At 41.6% G+C, this 17,137-nt stretch overlaps 1 long non-coding RNA gene across 1 annotated transcript; it reads left to right on the top strand.

Annotated features, from left to right (window-relative positions):
• The first annotated feature begins 1,703 nt into the window (after nucleotides 1-1,703).
• Nucleotides 1,704-5,589, top strand: LOC123133643 (uncharacterized). The gene is made up of 5 exons (XR_006465332.1): nucleotides 1,704-1,880; nucleotides 2,118-2,173; nucleotides 2,264-2,329; nucleotides 2,639-2,723; nucleotides 5,028-5,589. It is a non-coding gene; the product is annotated as an uncharacterized lncRNA (long non-coding RNA).
• The last annotated feature ends 11,548 nt before the right edge of the window (nucleotides 5,590-17,137 follow it).

Below are 17,137 nucleotides of genomic sequence, written 5' to 3'. Positions count from 1 at the left end.
GACGAGACCGTGGGCCGCGAAGGTGGATGGGTGGCAGACATGGCCTCTCCCTCATCTCCGTCTCTGTCGTTTCTTCCTCTGATGTCTTCAATTAGCCCCAGTTGTCATCCAGATCTGGTATATATATTAGATCTCCGAGGTGAGTGCATCATGACCCATTTTTGTGTTGCAGTTGAACTATTCTTCTTTCAGTCATATATAAGAAAATTCCTATTTCACTGTTTGTTATAGTTGGCAGTCCGTGATTCCAATTTATTTCTCTAATTTGATGTAGGAGATGGATTTTTTTGAGTATGAGTTTTCTGTAATGCTTGGCCTCCTGTTGGGATTCTAGGTTGAACTTGCAAAAGATGCCGCTGAATGAGTGGCACTTGTTTGAACACTGGCCAGAACCCGGCGTCGATGACGACAAGAAGAAAAGCTTCTTTGGCTCGGTGTGTCTTCGGTTGTATCCTTGAAATATTTGGGTTCAGTGACCGAAGGTAATCTCATATAATAGAAATATTCTATTTATGCTAGATTATTTGACCTGTTCATTTTAGGTTCATGTGTTTGGTTTGGATGGCTATTGATGAGTCAAAAAACACAAGCTCCATACTCTTGTAATGCTTTCTGTTGTGCACTTGAGACCCTAGAGTATGTAATGAAATTCATGATGTAGCTACAAACATGCACTATTTGCAATCGCAGTCTGACCAGTGCATCTTTATCTTCATCCGTTTTCATCGATATTCTACTCAAGCGATTCTGGAGGTTAAGCACTAAACTGTACGCCGAAGACACTCACAGATATGGTGTGGAGAGGCGGTACATTATTTTGGCAATGATGCAAAGGTGGTACATGAAGGCATGGGTAACAATATATGATGTAAACATTGTAGGTTACTTTCCACTTTATATTTTAGTTGTTGTTTATTTGCTCTGCTACTAAGAAGAAATAACTCATTAATTTTCCATAGAGCTCATGTTGAATGGATGGTAAACACAAGGCGCGAGCGACCCCGGGCTAGAGGCTGTACCAATCATGTTTATAGCGCTACAACCTGGAATCATGTCCACTATTTATTATCTTGGTAATTCACTGCATATGAAGAAAGGACAACCATTCATGGGTATGTATGCCCTAATCTGTTTGTGCTCTTGCAAGGAAATTCTGTTAAACAATCTTATGTCGTCGAACATTTTGCTTTTTAGTCCAATCTGAAGTACCAGTACAAATGGTACATTAACTTTTAGATGTTTATATATTCATTTTCCGTGTTCTCCGAAGTCTGAACATTACTTGATTTATCGATGGGATCAAAATGGTTCTAATGCATTTTCATCTTAATTGCTTCTTGCTTCAGTTTTAAAGCAGCCCTATAATGCAGATCATTTTAGATGGTTATATAATGACAGGTCAATGATTACACAATGAGTAAACGGTAGACCTGGTCTCTCCCTTCTTCCTTAAATTGCGTCTAGATTTTCTAAATTGTTTGTAGTTGTGACTTCCACTTGCGACTTGTCCATGAAGGATGCTTAAATGGTCTAATGGCCTGATATTGCCAAAGGATCCCCTAGATATAAGAACCCCAAGGTACTTCTTTGAGACAATGACCTACAAGTGTTTATGAGCCATGCATTCGTATTATGAATTGGAAGAACATCAATCTGCAAGTATTTGTGGCTGATGTCTCCTAGATGAGATAATTTTCCCCAAACTGTGTGTGATCCATTGCTCTAGGTAGAAACATCATGGAACCGTAGTGTTAATTTTTATGCCCTACATTCTACCGCAAATACATTTCGATTTGCATATTTTGAGTCCTGCTACTACTAATTTGACTTATGATGTCCATGGTTTAGGATGATTAGTCGCAGCTCACTTCTATCATGAGGTATGTGTTGTGTTCTCTCGGTTGGCTACTTTTACATTATTATAGGATTTAAGGCACATATGATATATTGAACGTCATGAAGCAAGATATATTTCCATTTCTTCAGTTTGTAATAATTTATGGAAAGTTACGTCCAGTAATTAGAATGATTATTTCTTGACCGTTGTTCTCTGGAGCTCATTATTTTAGTCTTTTTCTCTTAGATTTTTGACTAATCTGGCTGCTCTGGTCCTCCAGTTTCTTATTTGCAGGTGATGATCTTGCTGCAACTTGTTTGCTGCCTTGGTTTACAGGTTGGTGATTCTTCTATCCCTTGATCTTCTTCTGTCCATGTGTCTCGTCTGTGCTTACATCAAAGTTGGATGCGACTATTCTTTTTCCAGTGAGCTAGCTGCTGCAGCCCTTTTGTTTCTTTAGAGGACACAGAAGAAACGCCGCCATGGAATCAGGTTGTTACCTTTTTTCTGTCTTGTCTGCGTGTATCTATGCAATTGTTTGGACTACACCGTTTGCCCACTTACATGTGTATATATGCTTCTTTCTACCAATGGTCGTTTGGGTGAATATGCCCAGGCAACTCTCTGGATCATTTTTCAAATATATTTCCTCTTCTGAAGATACATGGTTATTTGTATTTCAGCATTAAATTTTGTCACTCTGTTATTTATTTCTCTTTGACAGATCAAATAGGTTTTATAACTCCTATAAAAATTACATTTTTTTACTCCTATAAAAATTACATTTGTTTATTCGTCTAGGCAACCAATAACCAGAGCGCAGCTGTCAACTCATTTTATTCATTGGCCAGACTACGAAGCATGGAAAGAGCATCCAGGAGGAAATGTAAGTTGTTCTATAAAGTACTGCAGGGTGTGCTTTTGTTGCTTCCTTATTAAGTTCTTCCACAATGGTTTCACCACATGATTGTGTTTTCCCTCTTATTTTTCACTGGAAGGTACTATAACAAAGATGACTGTACTTGTATTTGGTCTTCACTGAGTTAGTACATGATAAATGTGCGCATTGAGTTCCTTTCAGAATCAAGAAAATAAAAGCTTTGGGTTCCGAGAAAATTCAACACTGCTTGATTTTGATTTTTGTGATTTCTAATGTTCGAGTCAAGGATGTTAAGATTTCCTTGTTTTGTTATTCATGGAAAATAGAGCAACTTTGTGCTTATTTGTTTGCCTTTATGCTCTATTGGAAACCTTTTAAAAATATTATATTAATTGGTTGGTGAGCTGATCTATCTATGATTGGTACCTCGATTGATAGGAAATCTCATATATGAAACCATGAATCAGGAATCATTGGGTTATCTGAATGGGTATAACGCTTAAATAAATGAGATTACCATGAATCAGGGATCATTGGTTGGTGAGCTGATCTATCTATGATCAGGGATCATTTGTACCTCGATTATATTAAGTGGTTCAGGTTTGTGGCCATGATGATCCATACCAAGGAAATAAAAATGAAAATGTCATTCAGATATTACATGACGCTAAAATAAACGAGATTACCATGTGAACTTATTGTTTTCCCAAATGCCATGGATGTATTAATAATTATCACAAATATAATATTCTATCAAGAGTAATATATTCCAGGTTTTTCTCAATCATATTCACAACAATATCTAAAGGAAAAAGGTGCAACCCCAGTATTTATAGTACAATAATGATACGTACACCGATAAAGAGTGAAACTGTCAGATTGTAGCATACCATCCTATGGTTTCCGTTCTAAAAATAATATAAAAATCCAAATCTTCAGAAGCAGCAAAGAACATTTGTGCACTAAAAATTGAAATGATTAGGGCGCTTTCATTGTTTTGCTTAAGACTGTAAAGTTACATGACCATTTAGCAAGACTTACTATATGTAAAGTCATAAGTTGCCTTGTAGTTTAAGTGTATAGCTCTTAAATCTACATCACTTTAACTTATCTGAAGGTTGTTATTGAAAATTACAAATTATCAAATTTGAGTGGTTAAAAGAATATCACTGCATCATGGTTCTTGTATTGAGGCCCTTGGAAAACATGAAAAGCTTAATTCCACAGTTTCATTCTTGTGGAGATGTTTATTATAAAATATAATATACTCGACAAAGATTATCCTGAAGTATCATCTTACCTATACCTTAAAAGAGTAAATATAAACTGAAATTTCTCCGGCTTCTCAAAATTCCTTATTTGCTTCCATGTGCCATGTGTGTCCTAAATATAACACACTGCAGGAAACATGATATACATGGGCTAGCTTGATTGTTCAACGAGTAGCCCTGTGTGAGAATTAATATAGGTCTAGAATGGAATCATTCAATCAAACACATATGGAATTCTGTAGGTGTTGGAACCATACACACAACACATCAATGGAAGTATCTGACAGAAAGTTGATATCATTCTGTCACGTTTCCAAGTTTGGTCTCCTATACTTTAAATACTTTTGCAATTATTAATCAAGATAATGTTTAAACAGGTTGTGTTGCACCTATTACTCAAAATGACTTAAATTCCAGTATACATAATCAAATTCGGTATCTTAACAAAAGGTTGGTCGATGGGATACTTCCTTACCTTTGGACAATTCCTACAACACTCTTGGTTACTTTATAATTCCTGGATTATCATCACTACAATCTTTTCTTCTTCATGCTAATGAAATTCTTCTCGGTTTTTTTCTTAAGAACTGCATGCTGATACTGTGGGCACAATTAGATAGGGTTTAAGGTAATATATCGGAACTCAGACAGACCCCTTAAATAAGAAAACCAATCTTAGATAATTCAACTGGGTACACAATGAAGGTTGGGATGGGTAAAGGTTCGAGGACTGGCGACATCCCTCATCAGTCTCTCAGAGTCTCGACAGGGCTTATCCCTGTCGTCTTCTGTTGACTAAAAGTGACACATTTTTTAAATAGTTGTCTGGTCATTGTGTGTTTATCTATATGTGTAATGCATCTTGTGACTAGATATATAATAACTCACTGCCACTCCTATAAGTCTTACTGGTTTAATGGATTTGCGCTGCCTTACTCTCAGCTCCAATGGATTCACACTGCCTTACTGTCATTTATTCAGAATTTTTACTAGTTTGCTGATGTACAAAGTGCTGATCCAGTTCTTCTCATTTGATCAGAATATGCGTACACCATGATGGACACTGAGAAATCTGACATACAGTTATGGCGTTGTGCGGTTGGAGATGCTAATAGGTAGTGCACATGTGCAACAAATATAACTGGGAGGTGATCCTGTAACATGGGCAAAAAATTACATCAGGGACAATTCTCTGGGCCCAGGGATCCTCGACACTAATCTGGATTTGGAAGATAAAGCTGCTGTCGATCATTGATTTCTTGAAAATTGCTCTGCTATGTAGTTACCTGTCGCTGTATGAGAGATTGTCGGCATGTTGTACTTATGTTAAGCGAGTCGAAAGATAGGGCCTGGGCGAGCTCCACATCCTTGTCTGCTTCTGATCATTCTTCCAAGAAGGATAGCTCATGATGTATGTTTATATAAGTTCGGTTAGTGAAGGCAATACCCGTTGTTCCCTTTACCTTGTTATTACTTATGGTGGGGATTTGTGGAGTCTGCACTCATTCTTTCAAACTGGAATACCAGTTTTTTGTGATGTTTATTTCTCCAGGATCCTAGCCCCTGTGCTCCTTTAGCTGAAGTGGAAACATTTTTGACAAGACAAGAACAGCTCCTATGAATATTAGGTGGTGCTCTGTGCTTCACTTTCAATTCAACTACTTTTGCTGTATTCATGGACTACTTTTTTTGCCATTAATACAACTCATATAATTCTGCGAAATGATAGGTACTTTGGCACTGTTAAGCTTAGGAATCAGAATTCAGACCTAGCTTATACTGCCTTGTCATATTAATTAATGGACTGCATACGTGAACTCTAGATTATACTTTTGACAGTTCCAACTTCCAACTAATTATGTCGTAATTTCTATGCAAATATCCGCAGTTTTAATCATGGTCCACTAATTCATTCTCTGACTTGGATGATAAATATATTGTCAAGTTAGTTTTCTACCATGTCGATCTGTCAAGTATATTAAAGCTTTGGAAGTTCTAATTATGTCGGCAAGAACTTGCGGATGATTCTTTTCTTCTTCGTATCTTAAAAGCGGATGATTCTTTTCTTCTTGGGATCTTAAAAGAACACAACCATTGTTCATCTTTAACTGTAATCTGTTTGACAGATTTTCTCTAATTGCCTAGGAAATTGGAGTGACTTTCGTGCTTGCAGATACACTCTCTAGGTGAACAATGAACTTTTCTCCCTTTCTACCCCTTGACAAGGAGATCCAGGAAGGAGGCGAGTCTCTTCCACGGCGTCGCTGTCCAGGAACATTAAGGGAGCTCCATGTCTTGGTTTGCCGCACATACGTTTACCACGCAGAGGAGCACATGTGATCCTCATAATAGCAAGTTTGTAATGAATTATGGATCCTATCATGAGGTTAAAGTCAGCAAAGCATATTCACCTATAGTCAAATCACTTTTAGTGTATATAAATGCGATCAAAGATCAACCTAGACCTACCAATATGCATAAGCTAGATAAGTGCGCACATGAACGCTCAGGAGGCGTGCCATTGGCATGCCCCATTTACTAGTATAGTATATTTTGTTGCTAGGATCCTGCTTTGGAATGTTTACTTCACACTTTACATATAGTATATACTAATTACAGAAGCCAACTACAAATTTCAATATGCACAGATTACTGTTTTTGGGATAATGCAGCAAAGCTCCTACACATATTAACATAATGCAGTAGTTAGTTAGGTACAACTTCAACTATAAATGCATACATCTCCAACAAACATCTAAAATTTCATTACTTACCTAAACAACAACAAATTATACTATAGATGAATCTTGTATCATCTAAATCAATTCATTGGCACATCAAAATTAATGCATTCCAAATCAAATATGTTTCCATCCAGTATCATTGAACCACAGATCAAATCAAATAATCATAAATGTTAGCAGCATTGAACTGCAGATCTAATAATCATATGACATCTATCTGACCTTAAATTCCCCCTTAAATAAGGTATTCAACCTCATACTAATTAAAATCTAACAAGCAAAAATTCAACTACTAATCTAATAAGTATCTGAAAAAACTCCAAGATGCTTTTATCTCTGAAGCAACGGCATTGAGAGGATGTTCAATGCTGTCAATATCTCTGAAGCAACAACAAAATTCCACAACTAACCCAAACCAATAGAGAAGTATATATTTGACTAATCCATCATCTAATCCTCAAGCCAAACACCTAAAGAATTGCAAAAATTCCACTACTAATCCAATAAGCATCTGAAAAAGCCCCATCCCTCAATCCAGCTACTTCTAACCTAATCTAATAATCATATGTGGTCCACCATTGTTGCACGAATCAAATACAGAAAAACCATAATGCAGAGAAAACCCTACCTCCAACAAATCTAACCAAAGAAAGTTCTGGCCACAAACACTACAATCTAAAAACTACCAACTAAAAGTGATAAGCAGATACCTTCTGCTCCGCCTCCTCCTCGCCGGAGCCGGCCTCCACCTTCTCCACCTCGTGCCCCTCGCCAGAGCCCGCCCCCACCTTCTGTGCCTCGCCAGAGCCCGCCTCCACCTTCCGCGCCTCGCTGGAGATCGCCAGAGTGGGCGCATCTGGCTGGACCGCACCGCTGCTGTTGGGGAACGTCGTAATTTCAAAATTTTCCTACGCACACGCAAGATCATGGTGATGGCATAGCAACGAGAGGGGAGAGTATTCGTCCACGTACCCTCGTAGACCGTAAGCGGAAGCGTTAGCACAACGCGGTTGATGTAGTCGTACGTCTTCACGATCCGACCGATCCAAGCACCGAACGTACGGGGCCTCCGAGTTCAGCACACATTCAGTTCGATGACGATCTCCGGCCTCCGATCCAGCAGAGTTCCGGAGATGAGTTCCGTCAGCACGACGGCATGGTGACGATGATGATGTTCTACCGACGCAGGGCTTCGCCTAAACTCCGCGACGATATGACCGAGGTGGAATTTGGTGGAGGGGGGCACCGCACACTGCTAAGGAACGATCCATAGATCAACTTGTGTGTCTATGGGGTGCCCCCTTGCCCCCGTATATAAAGGAGCAAGGGGGGAGGCCGGCCGGCCCTTGGGGCGCGCCAAGGAGGGGGGGAGTCCTCCTCCTAGTGGGAGTAGGACTCCCCTTTCCTAGTCCAACTAGGAAGGAGGAAGGGGGAAGGAAAGAGGGGGAGAGGGAGAGGGAAGGAGGGGCCGCACACCCCTCCCCTAGTCCAATTCGGACTCCCCTTGGGAGGGGGCGCGCCACCTCCTGGGCTGCTGCCCTCTCTCTGCCCTTAGGCCCACTAAGGCCCAATACTTCCCCGGGGGGTTCCGGTAACCCCTCCGGCACTCCGGTTTTCTCCGAAATCACCCGGAACACTTCCGGTGTCCGAATATAGTCGTCCAATATATCAATCTTTATGTCTCGACCATTTAGAGACTCCTCGTCATGTCCGAGATCACATCCGGGACTCCGAACAAACTTCGGTACATCAAAACTTATAAACTCATAATAAAACTGTCATCGTAACGTTAAGCGTGCGGACCCTACGGGTTCGAGAACTATGTAGACATGACCTAGAACCATTCTCGGTCAATAACCAATAGCGGGAACTGGATGCCCATATTGGTTCCTACATATTCTACGAAGATCTTTATCGGTCAGACCGCATAACAACATACGTTGTTCCCTTTGTCATCGGTATGTTACTTGCCCGAGATTTGATCGTCGGTATCCAATACCTAGTTCAATCTCGTTACCGACAAGTCTCTTTACTCATTCTGTAATGCATCATCCCGCAACCAACTCATTTGGTCACATTGCTTGCAAGGCTTATAATGATGTGCATTACCGAGAGGGCCCAGAGATACCTCTCCGACAATCGGAGTGACAAAACCTAATCTCGAAATACGCCAACTCAACATGTACCTTCGGAGACACCTGTAGTACTCCTTTATAGTCACCCAGTTACGTTGTGACGTTTGGTAGTACCCAAAGTGTTCCTCCGGTAAACGGGAGTTGCATAATTCTCATAGTTACATGAACATGTATAAGTCATGAAGAAAGCAATAGCAGTATACTAAACGATCAAGTGCTAGGCTAACAAAATGGGTCATGTCAATCACATCATTCTTCTAATGATGTGATCCCATTAATCAAATGACAACACACGTCTATGGTCAGGAAACATAACCATCTTTGATTAATGAGCTAGTCAAGTAGAGGCATACTAGTGACTATATGATTGTCTATGTATTCACATATGTATCATGTTTCCAGTTAATACAATTCTAGCATGAATAATAAACATTTATCATGATATGAGGAAATAAATAATAACTTTATTATTGCCTCTAGGGCATATTTCCTTCAGCTGCGGCCCGGCCCCGCCTTCTCCAGATCTCCAGCGGAGGGAGCACCGCGTTGGACACCGGCACACCCCCTCACAAAGGTGCCCGCAGCGACCTGCCGCGCCTGCTCCACCAGATCTGCGCCCCAATCGGGGTGCTCGCCTCCTGCGTCCGCCATGGCGATGGAGAGGATGCGGTGAGGGAGACGAGGAGGTTGGAGAGGAGAGGGTTTTGGGGAGTGGGGTGTGGAGAGAGGGAGACGATGCGGCGGGGGGAAATGGTGGGCGATGCGGCCGGAGGTGGTTGCCGTCCACATTTATATGATGGGACAGTTTTGGCAACTACCTGTAACACGTGCTGCCCCACGCGCGGGCGGCTTCACGCGTGCATGAAAGGCCGCCGTATACAAACAAATACGTATACGGCCAGGCATACGATCCTATATGACGACCAACACGCGCGAAACCAAGGAAGCGTGCACCCGCCCTCCCTCGTGCGCCCTTAAGGCCAGCCCATGTGAGGGGCGGGAAGCCCCGTTCGTTTTTCCTTTTTATTTTTCTGTTTTCTATTTTTCCTTTTGAAAGTAATTCAGGATTTCTACAAAGTTGCAAATTGCGAAAAAATGTTCGCATTCCAAAGTTGTTCATGGCTTGAAAAAATGTTCAGGACATGATAAATCTCACAGATTCAAAAAATGTTCGTGATTTCAGAAAGTGTTCATATGTTAAAAAAATGTTCATGAATTTTTAGTAAATGTTCAAAATATTTTGAAAAATGTATGAATTTTTTAAAAATGTTCATGAATTCGTAAAAGATATTAGGAAATTTTAAAAATGTTCACAATTTCAAAAATATATTTCTGAATTTGGTAAAATTTCCTGATTTCAAGAACAGTTCATAGTTTAAAAAATTGTTCCTGAATTCAAAATATGTTTATGTTTTTCTTAAGAAAGCATGAATTTTAAAAAAAATTCGCAATTTCTTAATAATACGAATATTTTTTGACGTTGATGAAAAAATATAATTCAAAAGTGTTCACCCATTTTTTTTAAAAAAGGTTCAAATCTAAAAAAATCACGAATTAAAAAAATGTTCTCGAATTTCAGAAAATGTATGTAAATTTCTTCGGAAGCTTCAACAAACATATATAACAGTTACCATGTCACACTACAGCCTATAAAACATCACACAGTGGAATAATCATAGCTAGTAGAGCATTAGTTACCAGTTAATAATAGTTGCAATCCATCACAAGCAATAGTACCTAGATATGAGTAGATATAGGTACGGTAATACATGATAAGTACTCGCAAACAAGTGCTAACATAACAAGTTCATTTCACATTGATACATGGCCCACCCCAGTTCTAAATGAGGTGGATGGTGATCATCATCCTCAAGTCACGGCGACGGGTGTTCGCAACAGTGAGTAGGGTGGCCTGTCCTACCCGAAGATTCTTGGCACGAAGGAACTTCTTCCACCCTGCCCTGCTCAAGACAGTGCGACCGTCCGTGTCCACTAAAGGAAATATGCCCTAGAGGCAATAATAAAGTTATTATTTATTTTCTTATATCATGATAAATGTTTATTATTTATGCTAGAATTGTATTAATCGGAAACATAATACATGTGTGAATACATAGACAAACAGAGTGTCACTAGTATGCCTCTACTTGACTAGCTCGTTAATCGAAGATGGTTATGTTTCCTAACCATAGACATGAGTTGTTATTTGATTAACGGGATCACATCATTAGGAGAATGATGTGATTGACTTGACCCATTCCATTAGCTTAGCACTTAATCGTTTAGTATGTTGCTATTGCTTTCTTCATGACTTATACATGTTCCTATGACTATGAGATTATGCAACTCCCGTTTACCGGAGGAACACTTTGTGTGCTACCAAACGTCACAACGTAACTGGGTGATTATAAAGGAGCTCTATAGGTGTCTCCGAAGGTACACGTTGGGTTGGCGTATTTCGAGATTAGGATTTGTCACTCCAATTGTCGGAGAGGTATCTCTGGGCCCTCTCGGTAATGCACATCACTATAAGCCTTGCAAGCAATGTAGCTAATGAGTTAGTTACGGAATGATGCATTATGTAACGAGTAAAGAGACTTGCCGGTAACGAGATTCAACTAGGTATTGGATACCGACAATCGAATCTCGGGCAAGTAACATACCGATGACAAAGGGAACAACATATGTTGTTATGCGGTCTGACCGATAAAGATCTTCGTAGAATATGTGGGAGCCAATATGAGCATCCAGGTTCCACTATTGGTTATTGACCGGAAACGTGTTTCGGTAATGTCTACATTGTTCTCGAACCCGTACGGTCCGCACGCTTAAGGTTTCGATGACAGTTATATTATGAGTTTACATGTTTTGATGTACCAAAGGAGTTCGGAGTCCCGGATGAGATCGGGGACATGACGAGGAGTCTCGAAATGGTCGAGACGTAAAGATTCGTATATTGGATGATATGGTTAGGCCAAGGGGTCAAGCCCATGAGGCTTTAGGTCGGTGCAAAAGGAGTTTTGCGGAGGCCAGGGGGCCAAACGCTGGAGACCCTGGCGTCTGGGCCAGACGCCAAGGATTTTGGCATTTTGTCCTGGAGTCCGAGTGGGACTCTTGCCTTTCGGGCAAAACCGACTTTGAGGAGGCTTTTGCTCCACGTTTGGACCCCGGGGCTCAACATATAAATAGAAGGGCAGGGCTAGCACCAAAGACACAACAATTGATCCCTTGGATCTCTTAGCCGTGTGCGGTGCCCCCCTCCACCATAGTCCACCTCGATAATATCATAGCGGTGCTTAGGTAAAGCCCTGTGACTGTAGAACATCAAGATCGTCACCACACCGTCGTGCTGACGGAACTCTCCCTCGACACACGACTGGATCGGAGTTCGAGGGACGTCATCGAGATGAACATGTGCTAGAACTCGGAGGTGTCGTAGTTTCGGTGCTTGATCGGTCGGGCCGTGAAGACGTACGACTACATCAACCGCGTTATACTAACGCTTCCGCTTACGGTCTACAAGGGTATGTAGACAACACTCTCCCCTCTCGTTTCTATACGTCACCATGATCTTGCGTGTGCGTAGGAAAATTTTGGAATTACTACGTTCCCCAACAGTGGTATCAGAGCTAGGTTTTATGCGTTGATGTTATATGCACGAGTAGAACACAAGTGAGTTGTGGGCGATACAAGTCATACTGCTTACCAGCACGTCATACTTTGGTTCAGCGGTATTGTTGGATGAAGCGGCCCGGACCGACATTACGCGTACGCTAACCGAGACTGGTTTTACCGCCGTGCTTTGCACACAGGTGACTAGCGGGTGTCTGTTTCTCCAACTTTAGTTGAACCGAGTGTGGCTACGCCCGGTCCTTGCGAAGGTTAAAACAACACTAACTCGACGAACTATCATTGTGGTTTTGATGCGTAGGTAAGAACGGTTCTTGCTCAGCCCGTAGCAGCCACATAAAATTTGCAACAACAAAGTAGAGGACGTCTAACTTGTTTTTGCAGGGCATGTTGTGATGTGATATGGTCAAGACGTGATGCTATATTTTATTGTATGAGATGATCATGTTTTGTAACCGAAGTTATCGGCAACTGGCAGGAGCCATATGGTTGTCGCTTTATTGTATGAAATGCAAACGCCCTGTAATTGCTTTACTTTATCACTAAGCGGTAGCGATAGTCGTAGAAGCAATAGATGGCATAAGACAATGATGCTACGATGGAGATCAAGGTGTCGCACCGGTGACGATGGTGATCACGACGGTGCTTCGGAGATGGAGATCACAAGCACAAGATGATGATGGCCATATCATATCACTTATATTGATTGCATGTGATGTTTATCCTTTATGCATCTTATCTTGCTTTGATTGACGGTAGCATTTTAAGATGATCTATCACTAAAAATTATCAAGAAGTGTTCTCCCTGAGTATGCACCGTTGCGAAAGTTCTTCGTGCTGAGACACCACGTGATGATCGGGTGTGATAGGCTCTACGTTCAAATACAATGGGTGCAAAATAGTTGCACATGCGGAATACTCAGGTTAAACTTGACGAGCCTAGCATATAACAGATATGGCCTCGGAACACGGAGACCGAAAGGTCGAGCGTGAATCATATAGTAGATATGATCAACATATTGATGTTCACCGTTGAAACTACTCCATCTCACGTGATGATCGGACATGGTGTAGTTGATATGGATCATGTAATCACTTAGAGGATTAGAGGGATGCCTATCTAAGTGGGAGTTCTTTAGTAATATGATTAATTGAACTTAAATTAATCATGAACTTAGTCCTGGTAGTATTTTGCAAATTATGTTGTAGATCAATAGCTCACGTTGTTGCTTCATATGTTTGTTTTGATATGTTCCTAGAGAAAATTGTGTTGAAAAATGCTAGTACCAATGATGCGGATTGGATCCGTGATCTGAAGTTTATCCTCATTGCTGCACAGAAGAATTATGTCCTTGATGCACTGCTAGGTGAACATGCGATGCCCCCATGTTTGGTTTTGGTAATTGATGACAATCTCTATGGGCTAATGGTTGCCTTGAGTTATTCTTGAAGGTTTTGTCCATAGGCTTTCCTTGAAGTCCATGTGTTGGTTTCGAGGAGTTTATGAGTTGACCAAGGTGCTATTAAGGAATTATCCAAAGATTGGTCATGTGAGTGTTGAGCTTATTGCAAGCATGTCTTGAAGAAGAAGATTGTGTGATCATTCATGTTTACCTTCAAGACATCATCCAAACTAAGAGAGTTGGAAAGATTCAAGGTTGATCAAGACTAAGTCAAGAGTGAATCAAGTTGATCAACTCACAAAGCATAAAAGATGTACCGAGAGGGATCAAGTGATCCCATGGTATGGTAAGCATTGTCCATTGCACTTTGTGTACTAACACATGGTCTATGTGAGAGTTCTATGTGGGGTTAGGTACATGTCCATGGGCTTGCATCAAGAGGAAGATATCATACAACCCATGGAAAGGATGACATCAAGTAGTGATCGTCATCAAGATTGTCGTGTGCAAGTTCAAGTGTAGCATCACGAAGAGATCAAGTGCTTGAAGCTTGCCATCCATTGTGGTGTCAATGGACTTGTGAAGATGTGCTGAAGAGTGGCTCATCCATAGTGGAGTATGGGCGAGCAATCATCTAGTCTCCATCGACCCAACGCAATCAAGAAAGGTGGTCCATCTTGCGGAGGACAAGATCGACATCATCTAGCTCAAGTGGATCATGTGCAAGGCAAAGGTTTGCCCTTGATAGGTTTTCTATTTTACCGGTCTCATGGTGGTAGTTGGGATACCGGGTTATAGGATCGATAGCCGTACTATCAAGGGGGGTCCTCAAGTGAGTAGCTTGATCGTATCGTTCGTCGAGAGCTCAAACCATTGCATCTTGCATCATGTTTCTTGGTTCTTGTTTGGTTCTCTTTGTGAGTCTTAGAGCTTATGGTCATCTTGATGACAAGCTTGAGTTCATCGAAAACGGAGTTTACATGCGTCTTCTATGATATTTTCGGTGTTGGAGGTTTTACCGGTCTTATCTGAGGAAGGGTTCTCACCATTTTCTTTTGGGCCTTTTCTATTTTACTTCTTATTGGTATTTCTTTCAATATTGTGTTAGCCCTTGTCGCTAGCTTTCCAACAAACTTGGTTTCATCGAATTCGGAGTCCGTTTGCAAAAGTTGTGGCAGTTTTGGTGTTCTGAAAAGGCTGCAGCGGTACTACCACTATAGGAGCCGTGGTAGTACCGCTCTGGAGCGGTAGTAAAAAATTACATCCGCTCCAATTCGCGGCTCCTGCAGCGGTAGTACCGCTCCGGACCAAAAAACTCGTCCCAGGTCCTGCGGAGGTAGGTACGGAAGTATTTTTTTGTACCGCAAGCAGTAGTACCGCGATCCCTAGCGGTAGTACCGTGAGGACGAGCGGTAGTACCGCTCTGTGCGGGTTGTGAGCATAACGGTTGGATTCCCCCCACCTATAAAAGGGGGTCTTCTTCCCCATTGAACCTTATCCTTTGAGCTCGTGTTCTTCCCCCATTGTTGACCTTCTTTGAGCTTGCTAACTCTGAATCCCTCCAATGATTCTTGCTAGTTCTTGAGGGAAAAGAGAGAGGAGATCTAGATCCACGTTTTCACCAATCACTTTCTCCTCTAAGTGAGGGGAACCCCTTGGATCTAGAACTTGGAGTTCTTCGTGTTCTTCTTTCGTTCTTCCTCTCATTTTCCTTCCTAGCATTAGTTGCTTTGGTGGGATTTGGGAGAGAAGGACTTGGGCACTCCGTGTGCCCTTGCCATTGCATTTGGTGCATCGGTTTGAGTTCTCCTCGGTGATACGTGGAAGTGAAGTTTGAGAAACTTATTACTCTTGGGTGTTTGGGCACCCTAGAGCTTGTTCCTCTTGGGTGCCTTGGTGCCCTAGACGGTTGGTGGTGTTCGGAGCTCAATCATTGTGGTGTAAAGCTCCGGGCAAGCGTCGGGGTCTCCAATTAGGTTGTGGAGATCGCCCCGAGCAATTTGATGGGTTCCGGTGACCGCCCCCAAGGGTTGCCAAAGTGTATGGGTTCGGTGACCGCCCCCAAGGGTCGCCATTTGTACGGATTCGGTGACCGCCCTCAAGGGTCCCTTAGTGGAATCACGGCATCTTGCATTTTGCGAGGGCGTGAGGAGATTACGGTGGCCCTAGTGGCTTCTTGGGGAGCATTGTGCCTCCACACCGCTCCAAACGGAGATTAGCATCCGCAAGGGTGTGAACTTCGGGATACTTCGTCGTCTCCGCGTGCCTCGGTTATCTCTTACCCGAGCCCTTTACTTATGCACTTTACTTTGTGATAGCCATATTGTTCTTTGTCATATATCTTGCTATCACATAGTTGCTTATCTTGCTTAGCATAAGTTGTTGGTGCACATAGGTGAGCCTAGTTGTTGTAGGTTTTGTGCTTGACAAATTAACCGCTAGGTTTATTCCGCATTTGTTCAAGCCTCTACCGTAATTATTTTAAAACGCCTATTCACCCCCTCTAGGCGACATCCACGATCTTTCAATTGGTATCAGAGCCTCGTCTCTCTTTGTTGGGCTTAACTGCCTAGAGAGTAAAGATGTCGACTAGGGGATTAGGATTCTCTGACACTCTTAGTTTCGATGGCACAAATTTTGATGTTTGGGTAATTCGCATGCTTAATCTCTTTAAGGTCATGGACCCAAATTTAGAGCGAATTGTAGATATGGGTTTTTCTCCTCCGAAGGATCCCCAAAGCTTATCTTTAGAGGATGAGAAAAACTCTTATCTCAATGCTCAAGCTGCTAATGTGCTTTTTGATGCTTTGAGCAATGTAGTTATATTTGAACTCATGCCGTTCCGGGATGCTCATGAGTTGTGGATGAAGCTTCAAGATAAATATGGTGTGTCCAAGATTTGTGGGGATGATTGTTCTCCCTCCACCTCCGGTTGTATAGTATTCTCAACTTCTTCTACTTCACCTACATGTGGTTTGACACAAGGTAATGATATGGTGAGTAGTGTTGGTCATTGCAATGATGATAATATGCTTATTGTGGATGATCCTTCATCACTATATTATTGCAATGCTCCTTCTTTGGGCTTTAACACTTCGAGCACTCCAAATGTTTCACATGCTTGTGTTGATAGTCCTTGCATATCATGTAGAAATTGCTTGACCAAATCTCATGATTATATGCTTGCTATGTCTTGTTACCATGATAAAAATGCTTGTATTTCCTCTAGTTGTTGTG

Source organism: Triticum aestivum, chromosome 6B (assembly GCF_018294505.1).
Source record: "Triticum aestivum cultivar Chinese Spring chromosome 6B, IWGSC CS RefSeq v2.1, whole genome shotgun sequence".
NCBI classification, from domain to species: domain Eukaryota; kingdom Viridiplantae; phylum Streptophyta; class Magnoliopsida; order Poales; family Poaceae; genus Triticum; species Triticum aestivum.
Note: the sequence above shows the minus strand (reverse complement) of the source record. Positions and strands in the feature narration are given on the sequence as shown.